Source organism: Cetorhinus maximus, chromosome 1 (genome assembly GCF_964194155.1).
Source record: "Cetorhinus maximus chromosome 1, sCetMax3.hap1.1, whole genome shotgun sequence".
Classification (NCBI taxonomy): domain Eukaryota; kingdom Metazoa; phylum Chordata; class Chondrichthyes; order Lamniformes; family Cetorhinidae; genus Cetorhinus; species Cetorhinus maximus.
This window is the reverse complement of record NC_135879.1, coordinates 97,617,268-97,644,898: the sequence shown is the minus strand read 5'-3', so window position 1 is coordinate 97,644,898 and position 27,631 is coordinate 97,617,268. Positions and strand designations below refer to the sequence as shown.

At 46.8% G+C, this 27,631-nt stretch overlaps 30 non-coding genes across 30 annotated transcripts; all 30 read left to right on the top strand.

The window, feature by feature from the left end:
• The first annotated feature begins 997 nt into the window (after positions 1–997).
• trnag-gcc (transfer RNA glycine (anticodon GCC)) lies at positions 998–1,068 on the top strand. Its single transcript has one exon. It is a non-coding gene; the product is annotated as a tRNA-Gly (tRNA).
• A 159-nt stretch (positions 1,069–1,227) lies between these two features.
• trnag-gcc (transfer RNA glycine (anticodon GCC)) lies at positions 1,228–1,298 on the top strand. Its single transcript has one exon. It is a non-coding gene; the product is annotated as a tRNA-Gly (tRNA).
• Positions 1,299–2,859: 1,561 nt separating this feature from the next.
• On the top strand, positions 2,860–2,930 carry trnag-gcc (transfer RNA glycine (anticodon GCC)). The gene has a single exon. It is a non-coding gene; the product is annotated as a tRNA-Gly (tRNA).
• Positions 2,931–3,089: 159 nt separating this feature from the next.
• trnag-gcc (transfer RNA glycine (anticodon GCC)) lies at positions 3,090–3,160 on the top strand. Its single transcript has one exon. It is a non-coding gene; the product is annotated as a tRNA-Gly (tRNA).
• Positions 3,161–4,718: 1,558 nt separating this feature from the next.
• Positions 4,719–4,789, top strand: trnag-gcc (transfer RNA glycine (anticodon GCC)). Its single transcript has one exon. It is a non-coding gene; the product is annotated as a tRNA-Gly (tRNA).
• A 159-nt stretch (positions 4,790–4,948) lies between these two features.
• On the top strand, positions 4,949–5,019 carry trnag-gcc (transfer RNA glycine (anticodon GCC)). The gene has a single exon. It is a non-coding gene; the product is annotated as a tRNA-Gly (tRNA).
• Positions 5,020–6,580: 1,561 nt separating this feature from the next.
• trnag-gcc (transfer RNA glycine (anticodon GCC)) lies at positions 6,581–6,651 on the top strand. Its single transcript has one exon. It is a non-coding gene; the product is annotated as a tRNA-Gly (tRNA).
• Positions 6,652–6,810: 159 nt separating this feature from the next.
• Positions 6,811–6,881, top strand: trnag-gcc (transfer RNA glycine (anticodon GCC)). The gene has a single exon. It is a non-coding gene; the product is annotated as a tRNA-Gly (tRNA).
• Positions 6,882–8,442: 1,561 nt separating this feature from the next.
• Positions 8,443–8,513, top strand: trnag-gcc (transfer RNA glycine (anticodon GCC)). Its single transcript has one exon. It is a non-coding gene; the product is annotated as a tRNA-Gly (tRNA).
• Positions 8,514–8,672: 159 nt separating this feature from the next.
• trnag-gcc (transfer RNA glycine (anticodon GCC)) lies at positions 8,673–8,743 on the top strand. The gene has a single exon. It is a non-coding gene; the product is annotated as a tRNA-Gly (tRNA).
• A 1,558-nt stretch (positions 8,744–10,301) lies between these two features.
• Positions 10,302–10,372, top strand: trnag-gcc (transfer RNA glycine (anticodon GCC)). The gene has a single exon. It is a non-coding gene; the product is annotated as a tRNA-Gly (tRNA).
• Positions 10,373–10,531: 159 nt separating this feature from the next.
• trnag-gcc (transfer RNA glycine (anticodon GCC)) lies at positions 10,532–10,602 on the top strand. Its single transcript has one exon. It is a non-coding gene; the product is annotated as a tRNA-Gly (tRNA).
• Positions 10,603–12,163: 1,561 nt separating this feature from the next.
• Positions 12,164–12,234, top strand: trnag-gcc (transfer RNA glycine (anticodon GCC)). Its single transcript has one exon. It is a non-coding gene; the product is annotated as a tRNA-Gly (tRNA).
• A 159-nt stretch (positions 12,235–12,393) lies between these two features.
• Positions 12,394–12,464, top strand: trnag-gcc (transfer RNA glycine (anticodon GCC)). Its single transcript has one exon. It is a non-coding gene; the product is annotated as a tRNA-Gly (tRNA).
• Positions 12,465–14,025: 1,561 nt separating this feature from the next.
• trnag-gcc (transfer RNA glycine (anticodon GCC)) lies at positions 14,026–14,096 on the top strand. The gene has a single exon. It is a non-coding gene; the product is annotated as a tRNA-Gly (tRNA).
• A 159-nt stretch (positions 14,097–14,255) lies between these two features.
• On the top strand, positions 14,256–14,326 carry trnag-gcc (transfer RNA glycine (anticodon GCC)). The gene has a single exon. It is a non-coding gene; the product is annotated as a tRNA-Gly (tRNA).
• A 1,558-nt stretch (positions 14,327–15,884) lies between these two features.
• On the top strand, positions 15,885–15,955 carry trnag-gcc (transfer RNA glycine (anticodon GCC)). The gene has a single exon. It is a non-coding gene; the product is annotated as a tRNA-Gly (tRNA).
• Positions 15,956–16,114: 159 nt separating this feature from the next.
• On the top strand, positions 16,115–16,185 carry trnag-gcc (transfer RNA glycine (anticodon GCC)). Its single transcript has one exon. It is a non-coding gene; the product is annotated as a tRNA-Gly (tRNA).
• Positions 16,186–17,746: 1,561 nt separating this feature from the next.
• Positions 17,747–17,817, top strand: trnag-gcc (transfer RNA glycine (anticodon GCC)). The gene has a single exon. It is a non-coding gene; the product is annotated as a tRNA-Gly (tRNA).
• Positions 17,818–17,976: 159 nt separating this feature from the next.
• trnag-gcc (transfer RNA glycine (anticodon GCC)) lies at positions 17,977–18,047 on the top strand. Its single transcript has one exon. It is a non-coding gene; the product is annotated as a tRNA-Gly (tRNA).
• Positions 18,048–19,605: 1,558 nt separating this feature from the next.
• trnag-gcc (transfer RNA glycine (anticodon GCC)) lies at positions 19,606–19,676 on the top strand. Its single transcript has one exon. It is a non-coding gene; the product is annotated as a tRNA-Gly (tRNA).
• Positions 19,677–19,835: 159 nt separating this feature from the next.
• On the top strand, positions 19,836–19,906 carry trnag-gcc (transfer RNA glycine (anticodon GCC)). Its single transcript has one exon. It is a non-coding gene; the product is annotated as a tRNA-Gly (tRNA).
• A 1,561-nt stretch (positions 19,907–21,467) lies between these two features.
• trnag-gcc (transfer RNA glycine (anticodon GCC)) lies at positions 21,468–21,538 on the top strand. The gene has a single exon. It is a non-coding gene; the product is annotated as a tRNA-Gly (tRNA).
• A 159-nt stretch (positions 21,539–21,697) lies between these two features.
• Positions 21,698–21,768, top strand: trnag-gcc (transfer RNA glycine (anticodon GCC)). The gene has a single exon. It is a non-coding gene; the product is annotated as a tRNA-Gly (tRNA).
• Positions 21,769–23,324: 1,556 nt separating this feature from the next.
• On the top strand, positions 23,325–23,395 carry trnag-gcc (transfer RNA glycine (anticodon GCC)). The gene has a single exon. It is a non-coding gene; the product is annotated as a tRNA-Gly (tRNA).
• A 159-nt stretch (positions 23,396–23,554) lies between these two features.
• Positions 23,555–23,625, top strand: trnag-acc (transfer RNA glycine (anticodon ACC)). The gene has a single exon. It is a non-coding gene; the product is annotated as a tRNA-Gly (tRNA).
• Positions 23,626–25,186: 1,561 nt separating this feature from the next.
• Positions 25,187–25,257, top strand: trnag-gcc (transfer RNA glycine (anticodon GCC)). The gene has a single exon. It is a non-coding gene; the product is annotated as a tRNA-Gly (tRNA).
• A 159-nt stretch (positions 25,258–25,416) lies between these two features.
• Positions 25,417–25,487, top strand: trnag-gcc (transfer RNA glycine (anticodon GCC)). Its single transcript has one exon. It is a non-coding gene; the product is annotated as a tRNA-Gly (tRNA).
• Positions 25,488–27,048: 1,561 nt separating this feature from the next.
• On the top strand, positions 27,049–27,119 carry trnag-gcc (transfer RNA glycine (anticodon GCC)). The gene has a single exon. It is a non-coding gene; the product is annotated as a tRNA-Gly (tRNA).
• Positions 27,120–27,278: 159 nt separating this feature from the next.
• Positions 27,279–27,349, top strand: trnag-gcc (transfer RNA glycine (anticodon GCC)). Its single transcript has one exon. It is a non-coding gene; the product is annotated as a tRNA-Gly (tRNA).
• Positions 27,350–27,631: the final 282 nt, after the last annotated feature.

Genomic DNA, 27,631 nt, shown 5'->3' with positions numbered 1-27,631 from the left:
TACCTGAGGTGATGTCGGTAGGAAAGTGTAAGAGTCTTTGTAAATGTGTAAGTTTTCCCCTTAATCAGCCACACGTGCTGCAGTTTGAAGAATCCCAGCTTCTCAAATCTTTGCAAAGAGCCAAATTTCGTCACCCTGAGCTGAAGCTGGTTGTCCTCTTCTTTCCCTCAGTCGGGAGCCTTGAGGTCCTTCCTGAAGCTTGGTGACCGGAATGACATTCAGGGCACGAGGGCACAGGAGGGGATAGCACAGTGCTAATGCTGCAGGCATCATGACGCAGAGGTGCGGATAACTCAGATGGTGATGTGAGTGAAGATCCCAGCAAGGCTGCTAGTTGTTTAAAACAATCGTGTAAATAAACATAGGTTCCGAATGACTCGTGTTTGGTGGAGGATTGGGCTGACACTTTCCTTAGTTTCAAGGCCAATTGTACCCTTGACTGATTACTTAGGAGAGAATGAGTGGAAATAATATAGCTGGCAGGAAATCAGGAATGGCGCAAGGAATATTCCCCTTTGGTCGGAAGGAGCTGGATTCCATGAAAAAGCTTGAAGTTGCAACTTGGCCCGATGCTAGCACAGTCAGGCGGCTGTAAAGAAATGTAGTGGCTTGAAGAAGGTGACATATTGCATGATGTGCTAATGCAGTGGTGTGAAGTGAGAGTAAAAATAGAGGCCGCAAATGATTTGAAGAAGTTGTTAGCGTTTTTCCATTGATGAGGTGAAGGCAGAGCTGCAGTGGGGGAGAATGAGATTGCAGGAGAGGGGAGCTGAGGCACAGCGCAGGTGGGTTAGAAGAATGTTGAAAGCTTGAAATGTGGTTGTGAATGAAATGGGGGTGTAGAGCGGCTTGAGAGATGTTTGTGGTGTTGTGGCTCAGGTATTAGTGAGAAAATTGGATGCAATTTAGGGATTGAAAAGACAGCAGAAGGAAATGGGATCGGTGAGAAGTGAATGCATTTGTAAAAAGGAGAAGGTGAAAAGGGGAAGCAGCGATTGCATTGGTGGTTCAGTGGTAGAATTCTCGCCTGCCACGCGGGAGACCCGGGTTCGATTCCCGGCCAATGCAAGGTCAGCCTTTAGTTGCTCCTTCAATTCTTGCTGCAGTCTCGCTTGCAATGTAACTGTGTCCTGTGCAGCCACTCAATGTCATTGACAGATTCACTGGGGCTACAAATTGAAGCCTGTCAAGAAATGGACTGCGTCGGCTATCTTTTGACAGCCTCTGGCATTGGTGGTTCAGTGGTAGAATTCTCGCCTGCCACGCGGGAGGCCCGGGTTCGTTTCCCGGCCAATGCAAGACCCTCCTTTTTTCTTCTTCCTCTGCACTTTCATTCCTCCAAATACTTCACTGCTCTGCACACCCGCTCCCACCACATCAATAGCTTCAGCACTTTGCTCATGCAACTTTTCAACATCTGCTTCATAACAGCCTTCCTTTTACTTTCAGCTCACTTCAGCACTCCCACTTCCCACACTTGTCTTTAAACACCACGCTCCTCCTTTCATTTTCTCTTAAAGCCACTCTCTCATCATCAACTTTCACAACATTTCTACCTTCATCACCGTCTGCAAAATTAAAACAAACTTCTCACATCTTCAGACTTGGCCACGTTTCGCTCTTTTAAACCCAACTCACTTCTTACCATGAATTGTTTCTCAGGCACCACTATTATGCATAGAATGCAATATCTGGCTGCGCACATAAACAACAACAACAACAACAAAGTGCTTGCAAATGCCGCCTTTCGTGTCGGAGAACAATCCGAGGCTCTTCCCAGTGCTGTTTTCCAACCGTATTGGGAGGAGGCGGAATGTCAATTTGCTTCTTATCAGAGTCCGTTCAGAGTTTCACACCTCATTTACCTGAGGTGATTTCGGTAGGAAAGTGTGAGAGTCTTTGTAAATGTGTAAGGTTTCCCCTTAATCAGCCACACCTGCTGCAGTTTGAAGAATCCCAGCTTCTCAAATCTTTGCAAAGAGCCAAAGTTCGTCATCCTGAGCTGAAGCTGGTTGACCTCTTCTTTCCCTCAGTCGGGAGCCTTGGGGTCCTTCCTGAAGCTTGGTGACCGGAATGACATTCAGGGCACGAGGGCACAGGAGGGGATAGCACAGTGCTAATGCTGCAGGCATCATGACGCAGAGGTGCGGATAACTCAAATGGTGATGTGAGTGAAGATCCCAGCAAGGCTGCTAGTTGTTTAAAACAATCGTGTAAATAAACATAGGTTCCGAATGACTCGTGTTTGGTGGAGGATTGGGCTGACACTTTCCTTAGTTTCAAGGCCAATTGTGCCCTTGACTGATTACTTAGGAGAGAATGAGTGGAAATAATATAGCTGGCAGGAAATCAGGAATGGCGCAAGGAATATTCCCCTTTGGTCGGAAGGAGCTGGAGTCCATGAAAAAGCTTGAAGTTGCAACTTGGCCCGATGCTAGCACAGTCAGGCGGCTGTAAAGAAATGTAGTGGCTTGAAGAAGGTGACATATTGCATGATGTGCTAATGCAGTGGTGTGAAGTGAGAGTAAAAATAGAGGCTGCAAATGATTTGAAGAAGTTGTTAGCGTTTTTCCATTGATGAGGTGAAGGCAGAGCTGCAGTGGGGGAGAATGAGATTGCAGGAGAGGGGAGCTGAGGCACAGCGCAGGTGGGTTAGAAGAATGTTGAAAGCTTGAAATGTGGTTGTGAATGAAATGGGGGTGTAGAGCGGCTTGAGAGATGTTTGTGGTGTTGTGGCTCAGGTATTAGTGAGAAAATTGGATGCAATTTAGGGATTGAAACGACAGCAGAAGGAAATGGGATCGGTGAGAAGTGAATGCATTTGTAAAAAGGAGAAGGTGAAAAGGGGAAGCAGCGATTGCATTGGTGGTTCAGTGGTAGAATTCTCGCCTGCCACGCGGGAGGCCCGGGTTCGATTCCCGGCCAATGCAAGGTCAGCCTTTAGTTGCTCTTTCAATTCTTGCTGCAGTCTTGCTTGCAATGGAACTTTGTCCTGTGCAACCACTCAATGTCATTGACAGATTCACTGGGGCTACAAATTGAAGCCTGTCAAGAAATGGACTGCATCTGCTGTCCTTTGACAGTCTCTGGCATTGGTGGTTCAGTGGTAGAATTCTCGCCTGCCACGCGGGAGGCCTGGATTCGATTCCCGGCCAATGCAAGACCCTCTTTTCTTATTCCTCTGCACTTTCATTCCTTCAAATACTTCACTGCGCTGCACACCCGCTCCCACCACATCAATATCTTCAGCACTTTGCTCATGCCCCTTTTCAACATCTGCTTCATAACAGCTTTCCTTTTCCTTTCAGCTCACTTCAGCACTCCCACTTCACACACTTGACTTTAAACACCACGCTCCTCCTTTCATTTTCTCTTAAAGCCACTCTCTCATCATCAACTTTCACAACATTTCTACCTTCATCATCGTCTGCAAAATTAAAACAAACTTCTCACATCTTCAGACTTGGCCACGTTTCGCTCTTTTAAACCCAACTGACTTCTTACCATGAATTGTTTCTCAGGCACCACTATTCTGCATAGAATGCAATATCTGGCTGCGCACATAAACAACAACAACAACAACAAAGTGCTTGCAAATGCCGCCTTTCATGTCGGAGAACAATCCGAGGCTCTTCCCAGTGCTGTTTTCCAACCGTATTGGGAGGAGGCGGAATGTCAATTTGCTTCTGATCAGAGTCCGTTCAGAGTTTCACACCTCATTTACCTGAGGTGATGTCGGTAGGAAAGTGTAAGAGTCTTTGTAAATGTGTAAGTTTTCCCCTTAATCAGCCACACGTGCTGCAGTTTGAAGAATCCCAGCTTCTCAAATCTTTGCAAAGAGCCAAATTTCGTCACCCTGAGCTGAAGCTGGTTGTCCTCTTCTTTCCCTCAGTCGGGAGCCTTGAGGTCCTTCCTGAAGCTTGGTGACCGGAATGACATTCAGGGCACGAGGGCACAGGAGGGGATAGCACAGTGCTAATGCTGCAGGCATCATGACGCAGAGGTGCGGATAACTCAGATGGTGATGTGAGTGAAGATCCCAGCAAGGCTGCTAGTTGTTTAAAACAATCGTGTAAATAAACATAGGTTCCGAATGACTCGTGTTTGGTGGAGGATTGGGCTGACACTTTCCTTAGTTTCAAGGCCAATTGTACCCTTGACTGATTACTTAGGAGAGAATGAGTGGAAATAATATAGCTGGCAGGAAATCAGGAATGGCGCAAGGAATATTCCCCTTTGGTCGGAAGGAGCTGGATTCCATGAAAAAGCTTGAAGTTGCAACTTGGCCCGATGCTAGCACAGTCAGGCGGCTGTAAAGAAATGTAGTGGCTTGAAGAAGGTGACATATTGCATGATGTGCTAATGCAGTGGTGTGAAGTGAGAGTAAAAATAGAGGCCGCAAATGATTTGAAGAAGTTGTTAGCGTTTTTCCATTGATGAGGTGAAGGCAGAGCTGCAGTGGGGGAGAATGAGATTGCAGGAGAGGGGAGCTGAGGCACAGCGCAGGTGGGTTAGAAGAATGTTGAAAGCTTGAAATGTGGTTGTGAATGAAATGGGGGTGTAGAGCGGCTTGAGAGATGTTTGTGGTGTTGTGGCTCAGGTATTAGTGAGAAAATTGGATGCAATTTAGGGATTGAAAAGACAGCAGAAGGAAATGGGATCGGTGAGAAGTGAATGCATTTGTAAAAAGGAGAAGGTGAAAAGGGGAAGCAGCGATTGCATTGGTGGTTCAGTGGTAGAATTCTCGCCTGCCACGCGGGAGGCCCGGGTTCGATTCCCGGCCAATGCAAGGTCAGCCTTTAGTTGCTCCTTCAATTCTTGCTGCAGTCTCGCTTGCAATGTAACTGTGTCCTGTTCAGCCACTCAATGTCATTGACAGATTCACTGGGGCTACAAATTGAAGCCTGTCAAGAAATGGACTGCATCGGCTGTCTTTTGACAGCCTCTGGCATTGGTGGTTCAGTGGTAGAATTCTCGCCTGCCACGCGGGAGGCCCGGGTTCGATTCCCGGCCAATGCAAGACCCTCCTTTTTTCTTCTTCCTCTGCACTTTCATTCCTCCAAATACTTCACTGCTCTGCATACCCGCTCCCACCACATCAATAGCTTCAGCACTTTGCTCATGCAACTTTTCAACATCTGCTTCATAACAGCTTTCCTTTTCCTTTCAGCTCACTTCAGCACTCCCACTTCACACACTTGACTTTAAACACCACGCTCCTCCTTTCATTTTCTCTTAAAGCCACTCTCTCATCATCAACTTTCACAACATTTCTACCTTCATCATCGTCTGCAAAATTAAAACAAACTTCTCACATCTTCAGACTTGGCCACGTTTCGCTCTTTTAAACCCAACTGACTTCTTACCATGAATTGTTTCTCAGGCACCACTATTCTGCATAGAATGCAATATCTGGCTGCGCACATAAACAACAACAACAACAACAAAGTGCTTGCAAATGCCGCCTTTCATGTCGGAGAACAATCCGAGGCTCTTCCCAGTGCTGTTTTCCAACCGTATTGGGAGGAGGCGGAATGTCAATTTGCTTCTGATCAGAGTCCGTTCAGAGTTTCACACCTCATTTACCTGAGGTGATGTCGGTAGGAAAGTGTAAGAGTCTTTGTAAATGTGTAAGGTTTCCCCTTAATCAGCCACACCTGCTGCAGTTTGAAGAATCCCAGCTTCTCAAATCTTTGCAAAGAGCCAAATTTCGTCATCCTGAGCTGAAGCTGGTTGTCCTCTTCTTTCCCTCAGTCGGGAGCCTTGAGGTCCTTCCTGAAGCTTGGTGACCGGAATGACATTCAGGGCACGAGGGCACAGGAGGGGATAGCACAGTGCTAATGCTGCAGGCATCATGACGCAGAGGTGCGGATAACTCAAATGGTGATGTGAGTGAAGATCCCAGCAAGGCTGCTAGTTGTTTAAAACAATCGTGTAAATAAACATAGGTTCCGAATGACTCGTGTTTGGTGGAGGATTGGGCTGACACTTTCCTTAGTTTCAAGGCCAATTGTACCCTTGACTGATTACTTAGGAGAGAATGAGTGGAAATAATATAGCTGGCAGGAAATCAGGAATGGCGCAAGGAATATTCCCCTTTGGTCGGAAGGAGCTGGAGTCCATGAAAAAGCTTGAAGTTGCAACTTGGCCCGATGCTAGCACAGTCAGGCGGCTGTAAAGAAATGTAGTGGCTTGAAGAAGGTGACATATTGCATGATGTGCTAATGCAGTGGTGTGAAGTGAGAGTAAAAATAGAGGCCGCAAATGATTTGAAGAAGTTGTTAGCGTTTTTCCATTGATGAGGTGAAGGCAGAGCTGCAGTGGGGGAGAATGAGATTGCAGGAGAGGGGAGCTGAGGCACAGCGCAGGTGGGTTAGAAGAATGTTGAAAGCTTGAAATGTGGTTGTGAATGAAATGGGGGTGTAGAGCGGCTTGAGAGATGTTTGTGGTGTTGTGGCTCAGGTATTAGTGAGAAAATTGGATGCAATTTAGGGATTGAAAAGACAGCAGAAGGAAATGGGATCGGTGAGAAGTGAATGCATTTGTAAAAAGGAGAAGGTGAAAAGGGGAAGCAGCGATTGCATTGGTGGTTCAGTGGTAGAATTCTCGCCTGCCACGCGGGAGGCCCGGGTTCGATTCCCGGCCAATGCAAGGTCAGCCTTTAGTTGCTCTTTCAATTCTTGCTGCAGTCTCGCTTGCAATGTAACTGTGTCCTGTGCAGCCACTCAATGTCATTGACAGATTCATTGGGGCTACAAATTGAAGCCTGTCAAGAAATGGACTGCATCAGCTGACTTTTGACAGCCTCTGGCATTGGTGGTTCAGTGGTCGAATTCTCTCCTGCCACGCGGGAGGCCCGGGTTCGTTTCCCGGCCAATGCAAGACCCTCCTTTTTTCTTCTTCCTCTGCACTTTCATTCCTCCAAATACTTCACTGCTCTGCACACCCGCTCCCACCACATCAATAGCTTCAGCACTTTGCTCATGCAACTTTTCAACATCTGCTTCATAACAGCCTTCCTTTTACTTTCAGCTCACTTCAGCACTCCCACTTCACACACTTGTCTTTAAACACCACGCTCCTCCTTTCATTTTCTCTTAAAGCCACTCTCTCATCATCAACTTTCACAACATTTCTACCTTCATCACCGTCTGCAAAATTAAAACAAACTTCTCACATCTTCAGACTTGTCCACTTTTCACTCTTCCTAACCCAATTCACTTCTTACCATGAATTGTTTCTCAGGCACCACTATTCTGCACAGAATGCAATATCTGGCTGCGCACATAAACAACAACAACAACAACAAAGTGCTTGCAAGTGCCGCCTTTCGTGTCGGAGAACAATCCGAGGCTCTTCCCAGTGCTGTTTTCCAACCGTATTGGGAGGAGGCGGAATGTCACTTTGCTTCTTTTCAGAGTCCGTTCAGAGTTTCACACCTCATTTATCTGAGGTGATGTCGGTAGGAAAGTGTAAGAGTCTTTGTAAATGTGTAAGGTTTCCCCTTAATCAGCCACACCTGCTGCAGTTTGCAGAATCCCAGCTTCTCAAATCTTTGCAAAGAGCCAAAGTTTGTCATCCTGAGCTGAATCTGGTTGACCTCCTCTTTCCCTCAGTCGGGAGCCTTGAGGTCCTTCCTGAAACTTGGTGACCGGAATGACATTCAGGGCACGAGGGCACAGGAGGGGATCGCACAGTGCTAATGCTGCAGGCATCATGACGCAGAGGTGCGGATAACTCAAATGGTGATGTGAGTGAAGATCCCAGCAAGGCTGCTAGTTGTTTAAAACAATCGTGTAAATAAACATAGGTTCCGAATGACTCGTGTTTGGTGGAGGATTGGGCTGACACTTTCCTTAGTTTCAAGGCCAATTGTGCCCTTGACTGATTACTTAGGAGAGAATGAGTGGAAATAATATAGCTGGCAGGAAATCAGGAATGGCGCAAGGAATATTCCCCTTTGGTCGGAAGGAGCTGGAGTCCATGAAAAAGCTTGAAGTTGCAACTTGGCCCGATGCTAGCACAGTCAGGCGGCTGTAAAGAAATGTAGTGGCTTGAAGAAGGTGACATATTGCATGATGTGCTAATGCAGTGGTGTGAAGTGAGAGTAAAAATAGAGGCCGCAAATGATTTGAAGAAGTTGTTAGCGTTTTTCCATTGATGAGGTGAAGGCAGAGCTGCAGTGGGGGAGAATGAGATTGCAGGAGAGGGGAGCTGAGGCACAGCGCAGGTGGGTTAGAAGAATGTTGAAAGCTTGAAATGTGGTTGTGAATGAAATGGGGGTGTAGAGCGGCTTGAGAGATGTTTGTGGTGTTGTGGCTCAGGTATTAGTGAGAAAATTGGATGCAATTTAGGGATTGAAAAGACAGCAGAAGGAAATGGGATCGGTGAGAAGTGAATGCATTTGTAAAAAGGAGAAGGTGAAAAGGGGAAGCAGCGATTGCATTGGTGGTTCAGTGGTAGAATTCTCGCCTGCCACGCGGGAGGCCCGGGTTCGATTCCCGGCCAATGCAAGGTCAGCCTTTAGTTGCTCTTTCAATTCTTGCTGCAGTCTCGCTTGCAATGGAACTGTGTCCTGTGCAACCACTCAATGTCATTGACAGATTCACTGGGGCTACAAATTGAAGCCTGTCAAGAAATGGACTGCATCTGCTGTCCTTTGACAGTCTCTGGCATTGGTGGTTCAGTGGTAGAATTCTCGCCTGCCACGCGGGAGGCCTGGATTCGATTCCCGGCCAATGCAAGACCCTCTTTTCTTATTCCTCTGCACTTTCATTCCTTCAAATACTTCACTGCGCTGCACACCCGCTCCCACCACATCAATATCTTCAGCACTTTGCTCATGCCCCTTTTCAACATCTGCTTCATAACAGCTTTCCTTTTCCTTTCAGCTCACTTCAGCACTCCCACTTCACACACTTGACTTTAAACACCACGCTCCTCCTTTCATTTTCTCTTAAAGCCACTCTCTCATCATCAACTTTCACAACATTTCTACCTTCATCATCGTCTGCAAAATTAAAACAAACTTCTCACATCTTCAGACTTGGCCACGTTTCGCTCTTTTAAACCCAACTGACTTCTTACCATGAATTGTTTCTCAGGCACCACTATTCTGCATAGAATGCAATATCTGGCTGCGCACATAAACAACAACAACAACAACAAAGTGCTTGCAAATGCCGCCTTTCATGTCGGAGAACAATCCGAGGCTCTTCCCAGTGCTGTTTTCCAACCGTATTGGGAGGAGGCGGAATGTCAATTTGCTTCTGATCAGAGTCCGTTCAGAGTTTCACACCTCATTTACCTGAGGTGATGTCGGTAGGAAAGTGTAAGAGTCTTTGTAAATGTGTAAGTTTTCCCCTTAATCAGCCACACGTGCTGCAGTTTGAAGAATCCCAGCTTCTCAAATCTTTGCAAAGAGCCAAATTTCGTCACCCTGAGCTGAAGCTGGTTGTCCTCTTCTTTCCCTCAGTCGGGAGCCTTGAGGTCCTTCCTGAAGCTTGGTGACCGGAATGACATTCAGGGCACGAGGGCACAGGAGGGGATAGCACAGTGCTAATGCTGCAGGCATCATGACGCAGAGGTGCGGATAACTCAGATGGTGATGTGAGTGAAGATCCCAGCAAGGCTGCTAGTTGTTTAAAACAATCGTGTAAATAAACATAGGTTCCGAATGACTCGTGTTTGGTGGAGGATTGGGCTGACACTTTCCTTAGTTTCAAGGCCAATTGTACCCTTGACTGATTACTTAGGAGAGAATGAGTGGAAATAATATAGCTGGCAGGAAATCAGGAATGGCGCAAGGAATATTCCCCTTTGGTCGGAAGGAGCTGGATTCCATGAAAAAGCTTGAAGTTGCAACTTGGCCCGATGCTAGCACAGTCAGGCGGCTGTAAAGAAATGTAGTGGCTTGAAGAAGGTGACATATTGCATGATGTGCTAATGCAGTGGTGTGAAGTGAGAGTAAAAATAGAGGCCGCAAATGATTTGAAGAAGTTGTTAGCGTTTTTCCATTGATGAGGTGAAGGCAGAGCTGCAGTGGGGGAGAATGAGATTGCAGGAGAGGGGAGCTGAGGCACAGCGCAGGTGGGTTAGAAGAATGTTGAAAGCTTGAAATGTGGTTGTGAATGAAATGGGGGTGTAGAGCGGCTTGAGAGATGTTTGTGGTGTTGTGGCTCAGGTATTAGTGAGAAAATTGGATGCAATTTAGGGATTGAAAAGACAGCAGAAGGAAATGGGATCGGTGAGAAGTGAATGCATTTGTAAAAAGGAGAAGGTGAAAAGGGGAAGCAGCGATTGCATTGGTGGTTCAGTGGTAGAATTCTCGCCTGCCACGCGGGAGACCCGGGTTCGATTCCCGGCCAATGCAAGGTCAGCCTTTAGTTGCTCCTTCAATTCTTGCTGCAGTCTCGCTTGCAATGTAACTGTGTCCTGTGCAGCCACTCAATGTCATTGACAGATTCACTGGGGCTACAAATTGAAGCCTGTCAAGAAATGGACTGCGTCGGCTATCTTTTGACAGCCTCTGGCATTGGTGGTTCAGTGGTAGAATTCTCGCCTGCCACGCGGGAGGCCCGGGTTCGTTTCCCGGCCAATGCAAGACCCTCCTTTTTTCTTCTTCCTCTGCACTTTCATTCCTCCAAATACTTCACTGCTCTGCACACCCGCTCCCACCACATCAATAGCTTCAGCACTTTGCTCATGCAACTTTTCAACATCTGCTTCATAACAGCCTTCCTTTTACTTTCAGCTCACTTCAGCACTCCCACTTCCCACACTTGTCTTTAAACACCACGCTCCTCCTTTCATTTTCTCTTAAAGCCACTCTCTCATCATCAACTTTCACAACATTTCTACCTTCATCACCGTCTGCAAAATTAAAACAAACTTCTCACATCTTCAGACTTGGCCACGTTTCGCTCTTTTAAACCCAACTCACTTCTTACCATGAATTGTTTCTCAGGCACCACTATTATGCATAGAATGCAATATCTGGCTGCGCACATAAACAACAACAACAACAACAAAGTGCTTGCAAATGCCGCCTTTCGTGTCGGAGAACAATCCGAGGCTCTTCCCAGTGCTGTTTTCCAACCGTATTGGGAGGAGGCGGAATGTCAATTTGCTTCTTATCAGAGTCCGTTCAGAGTTTCACACCTCATTTACCTGAGGTGATTTCGGTAGGAAAGTGTGAGAGTCTTTGTAAATGTGTAAGGTTTCCCCTTAATCAGCCACACCTGCTGCAGTTTGAAGAATCCCAGCTTCTCAAATCTTTGCAAAGAGCCAAATTTCGTCACCCTGAGCTGAAGCTGGTTGTCCTCTTCTTTCCCTCAGTCGGGAGCCTTGAGGTCCTTCCTGAAGCTTGGTGACCGGAATGACATTCAGGGCACGAGGGCACAGGAGGGGATAGCACAGTGCTAATGCTGCAGGCATCATGACGCAGAGGTGCGGATAACTCAGATGGTGATGTGAGTGAAGATCCCAGCAAGGCTGCTAGTTGTTTAAAACAATCGTGTAAATAAACATAGGTTCCGAATGACTCGTGTTTGGTGGAGGATTGGGCTGACACTTTCCTTAGTTTCAAGGCCAATTGTACCCTTGACTGATTACTTAGGAGAGAATGAGTGGAAATAATATAGCTGGCAGGAAATCAGGAATGGCGCAAGGAATATTCCCCTTTGGTCGGAAGGAGCTGGATTCCATGAAAAAGCTTGAAGTTGCAACTTGGCCCGATGCTAGCACAGTCAGGCGGCTGTAAAGAAATGTAGTGGCTTGAAGAAGGTGACATATTGCATGATGTGCTAATGCAGTGGTGTGAAGTGAGAGTAAAAATAGAGGCCGCAAATGATTTGAAGAAGTTGTTAGCGTTTTTCCATTGATGAGGTGAAGGCAGAGCTGCAGTGGGGGAGAATGAGATTGCAGGAGAGGGGAGCTGAGGCACAGCGCAGGTGGGTTAGAAGAATGTTGAAAGCTTGAAATGTGGTTGTGAATGAAATGGGGGTGTAGAGCGGCTTGAGAGATGTTTGTGGTGTTGTGGCTCAGGTATTAGTGAGAAAATTGGATGCAATTTAGGGATTGAAAAGACAGCAGAAGGAAATGGGATCGGTGAGAAGTGAATGCATTTGTAAAAAGGAGAAGGTGAAAAGGGGAAGCAGCGATTGCATTGGTGGTTCAGTGGTAGAATTCTCGCCTGCCACGCGGGAGACCCGGGTTCGATTCCCGGCCAATGCAAGGTCAGCCTTTAGTTGCTCCTTCAATTCTTGCTGCAGTCTCGCTTGCAATGTAACTGTGTCCTGTGCAGCCACTCAATGTCATTGACAGATTCACTGGGGCTACAAATTGAAGCCTGTCAAGAAATGGACTGCGTCGGCTATCTTTTGACAGCCTCTGGCATTGGTGGTTCAGTGGTAGAATTCTCGCCTGCCACGCGGGAGGCCCGGGTTCGTTTCCCGGCCAATGCAAGACCCTCCTTTTTTCTTCTTCCTCTGCACTTTCATTCCTCCAAATACTTCACTGCTCTGCACACCCGCTCCCACCACATCAATAGCTTCAGCACTTTGCTCATGCAACTTTTCAACATCTGCTTCATAACAGCCTTCCTTTTACTTTCAGCTCACTTCAGCACTCCCACTTCCCACACTTGTCTTTAAACACCACGCTCCTCCTTTCATTTTCTCTTAAAGCCACTCTCTCATCATCAACTTTCACAACATTTCTACCTTCATCACCGTCTGCAAAATTAAAACAAACTTCTCACATCTTCAGACTTGGCCACGTTTCGCTCTTTTAAACCCAACTCACTTCTTACCATGAATTGTTTCTCAGGCACCACTATTATGCATAGAATGCAATATCTGGCTGCGCACATAAACAACAACAACAACAACAAAGTGCTTGCAAATGCCGCCTTTCGTGTCGGAGAACAATCCGAGGCTCTTCCCAGTGCTGTTTTCCAACCGTATTGGGAGGAGGCGGAATGTCAATTTGCTTCTTATCAGAGTCCGTTCAGAGTTTCACACCTCATTTACCTGAGGTGATTTCGGTAGGAAAGTGTGAGAGTCTTTGTAAATGTGTAAGGTTTCCCCTTAATCAGCCACACCTGCTGCAGTTTGAAGAATCCCAGCTTCTCAAATCTTTGCAAAGAGCCAAAGTTCGTCATCCTGAGCTGAAGCTGGTTGACCTCTTCTTTCCCTCAGTCGGGAGCCTTGGGGTCCTTCCTGAAGCTTGGTGACCGGAATGACATTCAGGGCACGAGGGCACAGGAGGGGATAGCACAGTGCTAATGCTGCAGGCATCATGACGCAGAGGTGCGGATAACTCAAATGGTGATGTGAGTGAAGATCCCAGCAAGGCTGCTAGTTGTTTAAAACAATCGTGTAAATAAACATAGGTTCCGAATGACTCGTGTTTGGTGGAGGATTGGGCTGACACTTTCCTTAGTTTCAAGGCCAATTGTGCCCTTGACTGATTACTTAGGAGAGAATGAGTGGAAATAATATAGCTGGCAGGAAATCAGGAATGGCGCAAGGAATATTCCCCTTTGGTCGGAAGGAGCTGGAGTCCATGAAAAAGCTTGAAGTTGCAACTTGGCCCGATGCTAGCACAGTCAGGCGGCTGTAAAGAAATGTAGTGGCTTGAAGAAGGTGACATATTGCATGATGTGCTAATGCAGTGGTGTGAAGTGAGAGTAAAAATAGAGGCTGCAAATGATTTGAAGAAGTTGTTAGCGTTTTTCCATTGATGAGGTGAAGGCAGAGCTGCAGTGGGGGAGAATGAGATTGCAGGAGAGGGGAGCTGAGGCACAGCGCAGGTGGGTTAGAAGAATGTTGAAAGCTTGAAATGTGGTTGTGAATGAAATGGGGGTGTAGAGCGGCTTGAGAGATGTTTGTGGTGTTGTGGCTCAGGTATTAGTGAGAAAATTGGATGCAATTTAGGGATTGAAACGACAGCAGAAGGAAATGGGATCGGTGAGAAGTGAATGCATTTGTAAAAAGGAGAAGGTGAAAAGGGGAAGCAGCGATTGCATTGGTGGTTCAGTGGTAGAATTCTCGCCTGCCACGCGGGAGGCCCGGGTTCGATTCCCGGCCAATGCAAGGTCAGCCTTTAGTTGCTCTTTCAATTCTTGCTGCAGTCTTGCTTGCAATGGAACTTTGTCCTGTGCAACCACTCAATGTCATTGACAGATTCACTGGGGCTACAAATTGAAGCCTGTCAAGAAATGGACTGCATCTGCTGTCCTTTGACAGTCTCTGGCATTGGTGGTTCAGTGGTAGAATTCTCGCCTGCCACGCGGGAGGCCTGGATTCGATTCCCGGCCAATGCAAGACCCTCTTTTCTTATTCCTCTGCACTTTCATTCCTTCAAATACTTCACTGCGCTGCACACCCGCTCCCACCACATCAATATCTTCAGCACTTTGCTCATGCCCCTTTTCAACATCTGCTTCATAACAGCTTTCCTTTTCCTTTCAGCTCACTTCAGCACTCCCACTTCACACACTTGACTTTAAACACCACGCTCCTCCTTTCATTTTCTCTTAAAGCCACTCTCTCATCATCAACTTTCACAACATTTCTACCTTCATCATCGTCTGCAAAATTAAAACAAACTTCTCACATCTTCAGACTTGGCCACGTTTCGCTCTTTTAAACCCAACTGACTTCTTACCATGAATTGTTTCTCAGGCACCACTATTCTGCATAGAATGCAATATCTGGCTGCGCACATAAACAACAACAACAACAACAAAGTGCTTGCAAATGCCGCCTTTCATGTCGGAGAACAATCCGAGGCTCTTCCCAGTGCTGTTTTCCAACCGTATTGGGAGGAGGCGGAATGTCAATTTGCTTCTGATCAGAGTCCGTTCAGAGTTTCACACCTCATTTACCTGAGGTGATGTCGGTAGGAAAGTGTAAGAGTCTTTGTAAATGTGTAAGTTTTCCCCTTAATCAGCCACACGTGCTGCAGTTTGAAGAATCCCAGCTTCTCAAATCTTTGCAAAGAGCCAAATTTCGTCACCCTGAGCTGAAGCTGGTTGTCCTCTTCTTTCCCTCAGTCGGGAGCCTTGAGGTCCTTCCTGAAGCTTGGTGACCGGAATGACATTCAGGGCACGAGGGCACAGGAGGGGATAGCACAGTGCTAATGCTGCAGGCATCATGACGCAGAGGTGCGGATAACTCAGATGGTGATGTGAGTGAAGATCCCAGCAAGGCTGCTAGTTGTTTAAAACAATCGTGTAAATAAACATAGGTTCCGAATGACTCGTGTTTGGTGGAGGATTGGGCTGACACTTTCCTTAGTTTCAAGGCCAATTGTACCCTTGACTGATTACTTAGGAGAGAATGAGTGGAAATAATATAGCTGGCAGGAAATCAGGAATGGCGCAAGGAATATTCCCCTTTGGTCGGAAGGAGCTGGATTCCATGAAAAAGCTTGAAGTTGCAACTTGGCCCGATGCTAGCACAGTCAGGCGGCTGTAAAGAAATGTAGTGGCTTGAAGAAGGTGACATATTGCATGATGTGCTAATGCAGTGGTGTGAAGTGAGAGTAAAAATAGAGGCCGCAAATGATTTGAAGAAGTTGTTAGCGTTTTTCCATTGATGAGGTGAAGGCAGAGCTGCAGTGGGGGAGAATGAGATTGCAGGAGAGGGGAGCTGAGGCACAGCGCAGGTGGGTTAGAAGAATGTTGAAAGCTTGAAATGTGGTTGTGAATGAAATGGGGGTGTAGAGCGGCTTGAGAGATGTTTGTGGTGTTGTGGCTCAGGTATTAGTGAGAAAATTGGATGCAATTTAGGGATTGAAAAGACAGCAGAAGGAAATGGGATCGGTGAGAAGTGAATGCATTTGTAAAAAGGAGAAGGTGAAAAGGGGAAGCAGCGATTGCATTGGTGGTTCAGTGGTAGAATTCTCGCCTGCCACGCGGGAGGCCCGGGTTCGATTCCCGGCCAATGCAAGGTCAGCCTTTAGTTGCTCCTTCAATTCTTGCTGCAGTCTCGCTTGCAATGTAACTGTGTCCTGTTCAGCCACTCAATGTCATTGACAGATTCACTGGGGCTACAAATTGAAGCCTGTCAAGAAATGGACTGCATCGGCTGTCTTTTGACAGCCTCTGGCATTGGTGGTTCAGTGGTAGAATTCTCGCCTGCCACGCGGGAGGCCCGGGTTCGATTCCCGGCCAATGCAAGACCCTCCTTTTTTCTTCTTCCTCTGCACTTTCATTCCTCCAAATACTTCACTGCTCTGCATACCCGCTCCCACCACATCAATAGCTTCAGCACTTTGCTCATGCAACTTTTCAACATCTGCTTCATAACAGCCTTCCTTTTACTTTCACCTCACTTCAGCACTCCCACTTCACACACTTGTCTTTAAACACCACGCTCCTCCTTTCATTTTCTCTTAAAGCCACTCTCTCATCATCAACTTTCACAACATTTCTACCTTCATCACCGTCTGCAAAATTAAAACAAACTTCTCACATCTTCAGACTTGGCCACGTTTCGCTCTTTTAAACCCAACTCACTTCTTACCATGAATTGTTTCTCAGGCACCACTATTATGCATAGAATGCAATATCTGGCTGCGCACATAAACAACAACAACAACAACAAAGTGCTTGCAAATGCCGCCTTTCGTGTCGGAGAACAATCCGAGGCTCTTCCCAGTGCTGTTTTCCAACCGTATTGGGAGGAGGCGGAATGTCAATTTGCTTCTTATCAGAGTCCGTTCAGAGTTTCACACCTCATTTACCTGAGGTGATTTCGGTAGGAAAGTGTGAGAGTCTTTGTAAATGTGTAAGGTTTCCCCTTAATCAGCCACACCTGCTGCAGTTTGAAGAATCCCAGCTTCTCAAATCTTTGCAAAGAGCCAAAGTTCGTCATCCTGAGCTGAAGCTGGTTGACCTCTTCTTTCCCTCAGTCGGGAGCCTTGGGGTCCTTCCTGAAGCTTGGTGACCGGAATGACATTCAGGGCACGAGGGCACAGGAGGGGATAGCACAGTGCTAATGCTGCAGGCATCATGACGCAGAGGTGCGGATAACTCAAATGGTGATGTGAGTGAAGATCCCAGCAAGGCTGCTAGTTGTTTAAAACAATCGTGTAAATAAACATAGGTTCCGAATGACTCGTGTTTGGTGGAGGATTGGGCTGACACTTTCCTTAGTTTCAAGGCCAATTGTGCCCTTGACTGATTACTTAGGAGAGAATGAGTGGAAATAATATAGCTGGCAGGAAATCAGGAATGGCGCAAGGAATATTCCCCTTTGGTCGGAAGGAGCTGGAGTCCATGAAAAAGCTTGAAGTTGCAACTTGGCCCGATGCTAGCACAGTCAGGCGGCTGTAAAGAAATGTAGTGGCTTGAAGAAGGTGACATATTGCATGATGTGCTAATGCAGTGGTGTGAAGTGAGAGTAAAAATAGAGGCTGCAAATGATTTGAAGAAGTTGTTAGCGTTTTTCCATTGATGAGGTGAAGGCAGAGCTGCAGTGGGGGAGAATGAGATTGCAGGAGAGGGGAGCTGAGGCACAGCGCAGGTGGGTTAGAAGAATGTTGAAAGCTTGAAATGTGGTTGTGAATGAAATGGGGGTGTAGAGCGGCTTGAGAGATGTTTGTGGTGTTGTGGCTCAGGTATTAGTGAGAAAATTGGATGCAATTTAGGGATTGAAACGACAGCAGAAGGAAATGGGATCGGTGAGAAGTGAATGCATTTGTAAAAAGGAGAAGGTGAAAAGGGGAAGCAGCGATTGCATTGGTGGTTCAGTGGTAGAATTCTCGCCTGCCACGCGGGAGGCCCGGGTTCGATTCCCGGCCAATGCAAGGTCAGCCTTTAGTTGCTCTTTCAATTCTTGCTGCAGTCTCGCTTGCAATGGAACTGTGTCCTGTGCAACCACTCAATGTCATTGACAGATTCACTGGGGCTACAAATTGAAGCCTGTCAAGAAATGGACTGCATCTGCTGTCCTTTGACAGTCTCTGGCATTGGTGGTTCAGTGGTAGAATTCTCGCCTGCCACGCGGGAGGCCTGGATTCGATTCCCGGCCAATGCAAGACCCTCTTTTCTTATTCCTCTGCACTTTCATTCCTTCAAATACTTCACTGCGCTGCACACCCGCTCCCACCACATCAATATCTTCAGCACTTTGCTCATGCCCCTTTTCAACATCTGCTTCATAACAGCCTTCCTTTTCCTTTCAGCTCACTTCAGCACTCCCACTTCACACACTTGACTATAAACACCACGCTCCTCCTTTCATTTTCTCTTAAAGCCACTCTCTCATCATCAACTTTCACAACATTTCTACCTTCATCATTGTCTGCAAAATTAAAACAAACTTCTCACATCTTCAGACTTGGCCACGTTTCGCTCTTTTAAACCCAACTGACTTCTTACCATGAATTGTTTCTCAGGCACCACTATTCTGCATAGAATGCAATATCTGGCTGCGCACATAAACAACAACAACAACAACAAAGTGCTTGCAAATGCCGCCTTTCATGTCGGAGAACAATCCGAGGCTCTTCCCAGTGCTGTTTTCCAACCGTATTGGGAGGAGGCGGAATGTCAATTTGCTTCTGATCAGAGTCCGTTCAGAGTTTCACACCTCATTTACCTGAGGTGATGTCGGTAGGAAAGTGTAAGAGTCTTTGTAAATGTGTAAGTTTTCCCCTTAATCAGCCACACGTGCTGCAGTTTGAAGAATCCCAGCTTCTCAAATCTTTGCAAAGAGCCAAATTTCGTCATCCTGAGCTGAAGCTGGTTGTCCTCTTCTTTCCCTCAGTCGGGAGCCTTGAGGTCCTTCCTGAAGCTTGGTGACCGGAATGACATTCAGGGCACGAGGGCACAGGAGGGGATAGCACAGTGCTAATGCTGCAGGCATCATGACGCAGAGGTGCGGATAACTCAGATGGTGATGTGAGTGAAGATCCCAGCAAGGCTGCTAGTTGTTTAAAACAATCGTGTAAATAAACATAGGTTCCGAATGACTCGTGTTTGGTGGAGGATTGGGCTGACACTTTCCTTAGTTTCAAGGCCAATTGTGCCCTTGACTGATTACTTAGGAGAGAATGAGTGGAAATAATATAGCTGGCAGGAAATCAGGAATGGCGCAAGGAATATTCCCCTTTGGTCGGAAGGAGCTGGAGTCCATGAAAAAGCTTGAAGTTGCAACTTGGCCCGATGCTAGCACAGTCAGGCGGCTGTAAAGAAATGTAGTGGCTTGAAGAAGGTGACATATTGCATGATGTGCTAATGCAGTGGTGTGAAGTGAGAGTAAAAATAGAGGCCGCAAATGATTTGAAGAAGTTGTTAGCGTTTTTCCATTGATGAGGTGAAGGCAGAGCTGCAGTGGGGGAGAATGAGATTGCAGGAGAGGGGAGCTGAGGCACAGCGCAGGTGGGTTAGAAGAATGTTGAAAGCTTGAAATGTGGTTGTGAATGAAATGGGGGTGTAGAGCGGCTTGAGAGATGTTTGTGGTGTTGTGGCTCAGGTATTAGTGAGAAAATTGGATGCAATTTAGGGACTGAAAAGACAGCAGAAGGAAATGGGATCGGTGAGAAGTGAATGCATTTGTAAAAAGGAGAAGGTGAAAAGGGGAAGCAGCGATTGCATTGGTGGTTCAGTGGTAGAATTCTCGCCTGCCACGCGGGAGGCCCGGGTTTGATTCCCGGCCAATGCAAGGTCAGCCTTTAGTTGCTCCTTCAATTCTTGCTGCAGTCTCGCTTGCAATGTAACTGTGTCCTGTGCAGCCACTCAATGTCATTGACAGATTCACTGGGGCTACAAATTGAAGCCTGTCAAGAAATGGACTGCATCGGCTATCTTTTGACAGCCTCTGGCATTGGTGGTTCAGTGGTAGAATTCTCGCCTGCCACGCGGGAGGCCCGGGTTCGTTTCCCGGCCAATGCAAGACCCTCCTTTTTTCTTCTTCCTCTGCACTTTCATTCCTCCAAATACTTCACTGCTCTGCACACCCGCTCCCACCACATCAATAGCTTCAGCACTTTGCTCATGCAACTTTTCAACATCTGCTTCATAACAGCCTTCCTTTTACTTTCAGCTCACTTCAGCACTCCCACTTCACACACTTGTCTTTAAACACCACGCTCCTCCTTTCATTTTCTCTTAAAGCCACTCTCTCATCATCAACTTTCACAACATTTCTACCTTCATCACCGTCTGCAAAATTAAAACAAACTTCTCACATCTTCAGACTTGGCCACGTTTCGCTCTTTTAAACCCAACTCACTTCTTACCATGAATTGTTTCTCAGGCACCACTATTATGCATAGAATGCAATATCTGGCTGCGCACATAAACAACAACAACAACAACAAAGTGCTTGCAAATGCCGCCTTTCGTGTCGGAGAACAATCCGAGGCTCTTCCCAGTGCTGTTTTCCAACCGTATTGGGAGGAGGCGGAATGTCAATTTGCTTCTTATCAGAGTCCGTTCAGAGTTTCACACCTCATTTACCTGAGGTGATTTCGGTAGGAAAGTGTGAGAGTCTTTGTAAATGTGTAAGGTTTCCCCTTAATCAGCCACACCTGCTGCAGTTTGAAGAATCCCAGCTTCTCAAATCTTTGCAAAGAGCCAAAGTTCGTCATCCTGAGCTGAAGCTGGTTGACCTCTTCTTTCCCTCAGTCGGGAGCCTTGGGGTCCTTCCTGAAGCTTGGTGACCGGAATGACATTCAGGGCACGAGGGCACAGGAGGGGATAGCACAGTGCTAATGCTGCAGGCATCATGACGCAGAGGTGCGGATAACTCAAATGGTGATGTGAGTGAAGATCCCAGCAAGGCTGCTAGTTGTTTAAAACAATCGTGTAAATAAACATAGGTTCCGAATGACTCGTGTTTGGTGGAGGATTGGGCTGACACTTTCCTTAGTTTCAAGGCCAATTGTGCCCTTGACTGATTACTTAGGAGAGAATGAGTGGAAATAATATAGCTGGCAGGAAATCAGGAATGGCGCAAGGAATATTCCCCTTTGGTCGGAAGGAGCTGGAGTCCATGAAAAAGCTTGAAGTTGCAACTTGGCCCGATGCTAGCACAGTCAGGCGGCTGTAAAGAAATGTAGTGGCTTGAAGAAGGTGACATATTGCATGATGTGCTAATGCAGTGGTGTGAAGTGAGAGTAAAAATAGAGGCTGCAAATGATTTGAAGAAGTTGTTAGCGTTTTTCCATTGATGAGGTGAAGGCAGAGCTGCAGTGGGGGAGAATGAGATTGCAGGAGAGGGGAGCTGAGGCACAGCGCAGGTGGGTTAGAAGAATGTTGAAAGCTTGAAATGTGGTTGTGAATGAAATGGGGGTGTAGAGCGGCTTGAGAGATGTTTGTGGTGTTGTGGCTCAGGTATTAGTGAGAAAATTGGATGCAATTTAGGGATTGAAACGACAGCAGAAGGAAATGGGATCGGTGAGAAGTGAATGCATTTGTAAAAAGGAGAAGGTGAAAAGGGGAAGCAGCGATTGCATTGGTGGTTCAGTGGTAGAATTCTCGCCTGCCACGCGGGAGGCCCGGGTTCGATTCCCGGCCAATGCAAGGTCAGCCTTTAGTTGCTCTTTCAATTCTTGCTGCAGTCTCGCTTGCAATGGAACTGTGTCCTGTGCAACCACTCAATGTCATTGACAGATTCACTGGGGCTACAAATTGAAGCCTGTCAAGAAATGGACTGCATCTGCTGTCCTTTGACAGTCTCTGGCATTGGTGGTTCAGTGGTAGAATTCTCGCCTGCCACGCGGGAGGCCTGGATTCGATACCCGGCCAATGCAAGACCCTCTTTTCTTATTCCTCTGCACTTTCATTCCTTCAAATACTTCACTGCGCTGCACATCCGCTCCCACCACATCAATATCTTCAGCACTTTGCTCATGCCCCTTTTCAACATCTGCTTCATAACAGCTTTCCTTTTCCTTTCAGCTCACTTCAGCACTCCCACTTCACACACTTGTCTTTAAACACCACGCTCCTCCTTTCATTTTCTCTTAAAGCCACTCTCTCATCATCAACTTTCACAACATTACTACCTTCATCACCGTCTGCAAAATTAAAACAAACTTCTCACATCTTCAGACTTGTCCACTTTTCACTCTTCCAAACCCAACTCACTTCTTACCATGAATTGTTTCTCAGGCACCACTATTCTGCATAGAATGCAATATCTGGCTGCGCACATAAACAACAACAACAACAGCAAAGTGCTTGCAAGTGCCGCCTTTCATGTCGGAGAACAATCCGAGGCTCTTCCCAGTGCTGTTTTCCAACCATATTGGGAGGAGGCGGAATGTCACTTTGCTTCTTTTCAGAGTCCGTTCAGAGTTTCACACCTCATTTACCTGAGGTGATGTCGGTAGGAAAGTGTAAGAGTCTTTGTAAATGTGTAAGGTTTCCCCTTAATCAGCCACACCTGCTGCAGTTTGCAGAATCCCAGCTTCTCAAATCTTTGCAAAGAGCCAAAGTTTGTCATCCTGAGCTGAATCTGGTTGACCTCTTCTTTCCCTCAGTCGGGAGCCTTGAGGTCCTTCCTGGAGCTTGGTGACCGGAATGACATTCAGGGCACGTGGGCACAGGAGGGGATAGCACGGTGCTAATGCTGCAGGCATCATGACGCAGAGGCCCGGATAACTCAAATGCTGATGTGAGTGAAGATCCCAGCAAGGCTGCTAGTTGTTTAAAACAATCGTGTAAATAAACATAGGTTCCGAATGACTCATGTTTGGTGGAGGATTGGGCTGACACTTTCCTTAGTTTCAAGGCCAATTGTACCCTTGACTGATTACTTAGGAGAGAATGAGTGGAAATAATATAGCTGGCAGGAAATCAGGAATGGCGCAAGGAATATTCCTTTGGTCGGAAGGAGCAGGACTCCATGAAAAAGCTTGAAGTTACAACTTGGCCCGATGCTAGCACAGTCAGGCGGCTGTAAAGAAATGTAGTGGCTTGAAGAAGGTGACATATTGCATGATGTGCTAATGCAGTGGTGTGAAGTGAGAGTAAAAATAGAGGCCGCAAATGATTTGAAGAAGTTGTTAGCGTTTTACCATTGATGAGGTGAAGGCAGAGCTTCAGTGGGGGAGAATGAGATTGCAGGAGAGGGGAGCTGAGGCACAGCGCAGGTGGGTTAGAAGAATGTTGAAAGCTTGAAATGTGGTTGTGAATGAAATGGGGGTGTAGAGCGGCTTGAGAGATGTTTGTGGTGTTGTGGCTCAGGTATTAGTGAGAAAATTGGATGCAATTTAGGGATTGAAAAGACAGCAGAAGGAAATGGGATCGGTGAGAAGTGAATGCATTTGTAAAAAGGAGAAGGTGAAAAGGGGAAGCAGCGATTGCATTGGTGGTTCAGTGGTAGAATTCTCGCCTGCCACGCGGGAGGCCCGGGTTCGATTCCCGGCCAATGCAAGGTCAGCCTTTAGTTGCTCTTTCAATTCTTGCTGCAGTCTCGCTTGCAATGTAACTGTGTCCTGTGCAGCCACTCAATGTCATTGACAGATTCACTGGGGCTACAAATTGAAGCCTGTCAAGAAATGGACTGCATCTGCTGTCCTTTGACAGTCTCTGGCATTGGTGGTTCAGTGGTAGAATTCTCGCCTACCACGCGGGAGGCCCGGATTCGATTCCCGGCCAATGCAAAACCCTCCTTTTTTCTTCTTCCTCTGCACTTTCATTCCTTCAAATACTTCACTGCGCTGCACACCCGCTCCCACCACATCAATATTTTCAGCACTTTGCTCATGCACATTTTCAACATCTGCTTCATAACAGCCTTCCTTTTTCTTTCAGCTCACTTCAGCACTCCCACTTCACACACTTGTCTTTAAACACCACGCTCCTCCTTTCATTTTCTCTTAAAGCCACTCTCTCATCATCAACTTTCACAACATTTCTACCTTCATCATCGTCTGCAAAATTAAAACAAACTTCTCACATCTTCAGACTTGGCCACGTTTCGCTCTTTTAAACCCAACTGACTTCTTACCATGAATTGTTTCTCAGGCACCACTATTCTGCATAGAATGCAATATCTGGCTGCGCACATAAACAACAACAACAACAACAAAGTGCTTGCAAATGCCGCCTTTCATGTCGGAGAACAATCCGAGGCTCTTCCCAGTGCTGTTTTCCAACCGTATTGGGAGGAGGCGGAATGTCAATTTGCTTCTTATCAGAGTCCGTTCAGAGTTTCACACCTCATTTACCTGAGGTGATGTCGGTAGGAAAGTGTGAGAGTCTTTGTAAATGTGTAAGGTTTCCCCTTAATCAGCCACACCTGCTGCAGTTTGAAGAATCCCAGCTTCTCAAATCTTTGCAAAGAGCCAAAGTTCGTCATCCTGAGCTGAATCTGGTTGACCTCTTCTTTCCCTCAGTCGGGAGCCTTGAGGTCCTTCCTGAAGCTTGGTGACCGGAATGACATTCAGGGCACGAGGGCACAGGAGGGGATAGCACAGTGCTAATGCTGCAGGCATCATGACGCAGAGGTGCGGATAACTCAAATGGTGATGTGAGTGAAGATCCCAGCAAGGCTGCTAGTTGTTTAAAACAATCGTGTAAATAAACATAGGTTCCGAATGACTCGTGTTTGGTGGAGGATTGGGCTGACACTTTCCTTAGTTTCAAGGCCAATTGTACCCTTGACTGATTACTTAGGAGAGAATGAGTGGAAATAATATAGCTGGCAGGAAATCAGGAATGGCGCAAGGAATATTCCCCTTTGGTCGGAAGGAGCTGGAGTCCATGAAAAAGCTTGAAGTTGCAACTTGGCCCGATGCTAGCACAGTCAGGCGGCTGTAAAGAAATGTAGTGGCTTGAAGAAGGTGACATATTGCATGATGTGCTAATGCAGTGGTGTGAAGTGAGAGTAAAAATAGAGGCCGCAAATGATTTGAAGAAGTTGTTAGCGTTTTTCCATTGATGAGGTGAAGGCAGAGCTGCAGTGGGGGAGAATGAGATTGCAGGAGAGGGGAGCTGAGGCACAGCGCAGGTGGGTTAGAAGAATGTTGAAAGCTTGAAATGTGGTTGTGAATGAAATGGGGGTGTAGAGCGGCTTGAGAGATGTTTGTGGTGTTGTGGCTCAGGTATTAGTGAGAAAATTGGATGCAATTTAGGGATTGAAAAGACAGCAGAAGGAAATGGGATCGGTGAGAAGTGAATGCATTTGTAAAAAGGAGAAGGTGAAAAGGGGAAGCAGCGATTGCATTGGTGGTTCAGTGGTAGAATTCTCGCCTGCCACGCGGGAGGCCCGGGTTCGATTCCCGGCCAATGCAAGGTCAGCCTTTAGTTGCTCCTTCAATTCTTGCTGCAGTCTCGCTTGCAATGTAACTGTGTCCTGTTCAGCCACTCAATGTCATTGACAGATTCACTGGGGCTACAAATTGAAGCCTGTCAAGAAATGGACTGCATCGGCTGTCTTTTGACAGCCTCTGGCATTGGTGGTTCAGTGGTAGAATTCTCGCCTGCCACGCGGGAGGCCCGGGTTCGATTCCCGGCCAATGCAAGACCCTCCTTTTTTCTTCTTCCTCTGCACTTTCATTCCTCCAAATACTTCACTGCTCTGCACACCCGCTCCCACCACATCAATAGCTTCAGCACTTTGCTCATGCAACTTTTCAACATCTGCTTCATAACAGCCTTCCTTTTACTTTCAGCTCACTTCAGCACTCCCACTTCACACACTTGTCTTTAAACACCACGCTCCTCCTTTCATTTTCTCTTAAAGCCACTCTCTCATCATCAACTTTCACAACATTTCTACCTTCATCACCGTCTGCAAAATTAAAACAAACTTCTCACATCTTCAGACTTGTCCACTTTTCACTCTTCCTAACCCAATTCACTTCTTACCATGAATTGTTTCTCAGGCACCACTATTCTGCACAGAATGCAATATCTGGCTGCGCACATAAACAACAACAACAACAACAAAGTGCTTGCAAGTGCCGCCTTTCGTGTCGGAGAACAATCCGAGGCTCTTCCCAGTGCTGTTTTCCAACCGTATTGGGAGGAGGCGGAATGTCACTTTGCTTCTTTTCAGAGTCCGTTCAGAGTTTCACACCTCATTTATCTGAGGTGATGTCGGTAGGAAAGTGTAAGAGTCTTTGTAAATGTGTAAGGTTTCCCCTTAATCAGCCACACCTGCTGCAGTTTGCAGAATCCCAGCTTCTCAAATCTTTGCAAAGAGCCAAAGTTTGTCATCCTGAGCTGAATCTGGTTGACCTCCTCTTTCCCTCAGTCGGGAGCCTTGAGGTCCTTCCTGAAACTTGGTGACCGGAATGACATTCAGGGCACGAGGGCACAGGAGGGGATAGCACAGTGCTAATGCTGCAGGCATCATGACGCAGAGGTGCGGATAACTCAAATGGTGATGTGAGTGAAGATCCCAGCAAGGCTGCTAGTTGTTTAAAACAATCGTGTAAATAAACATAGGTTCCGAATGACTCGTGTTTGGTGGAGGATTGGGCTGACACTTTCCTTAGTTTCAAGGCCAATTGTGCCCTTGACTGATTACTTAGGAGAGAATGAGTGGAAATAATATAGCTGGCAGGAAATCAGGAATGGCGCAAGGAATATTCCCCTTTGGTCGGAAGGAGCTGGAGTCCATGAAAAAGCTTGAAGTTGCAACTTGGCCCGATGCTAGCACAGTCAGGCGGCTGTAAAGAAATGTAGTGGCTTGAAGAAGGTGACATATTGCATGATGTGCTAATGCAGTGGTGTGAAGTGAGAGTAAAAATAGAGGCCGCAAATGATTTGAAGAAGTTGTTAGCGTTTTTCCATTGATGAGGTGAAGGCAGAGCTGCAGTGGGGGAGAATGAGATTGCAGGAGAGGGGAGCTGAGGCACAGCGCAGGTGGGTTAGAAGAATGTTGAAAGCTTGAAATGTGGTTGTGAATGAAATGGGGGTGTAGAGCGGCTTGAGAGATGTTTGTGGTGTTGTGGCTCAGGTATTAGTGAGAAAATTGGATGCAATTTAGGAATTGAAAAGACAGCAGAAGGAAATGGGATCGGTGAGAAGTGAATGCATTTGTAAAAAGGAGAAGGTGAAAAGGGGAAGCAGCGATTGCATTGGTGGTTCAGTGGTAGAATTCTCGCCTGCCACGCGGGAGGCCCGGGTTCGATTCCCGGCCAATGCAAGGTCAGCCTTTAGTTGCTCTTTCAATTCTTGCTGCAGTCTCGCTTGCAATGGAACTGTGTCCTGTGCAACCACTCAATGTCATTGACAGATTCACTGGGGCTACAAATTGAAGCCTGTCAAGAAATGGACTGCATCTGCTGTCCTTTGACAGTCTCTGGCATTGGTGGTTCAGTGGTAGAATTCTCGCCTGCCACGCGGGAGGCCTGGATTCGATTCCCGGCCAATGCAAGACCCTCTTTTCTTATTCTTCTGCACTTTCATTCCTTCAAATACTTCACTGCGCTGCACACCCGCTCCCACCACATCAATATCTTCAGCACTTTGCTCATGCCCCTTTTCAACATCTGCTTCATAACAGCTTTCCTTTTCCTTTCAGCTCACTTCAGCACTCCCACTTCACACACTTGACTTTAAACACCACGCTCCTCCTTTCATTTTCTCTTAAAGCCACTCTCTCATCATCAACTTTCACAACATTTCTACCTTCATCATCGTCTGCAAAATTAAAAC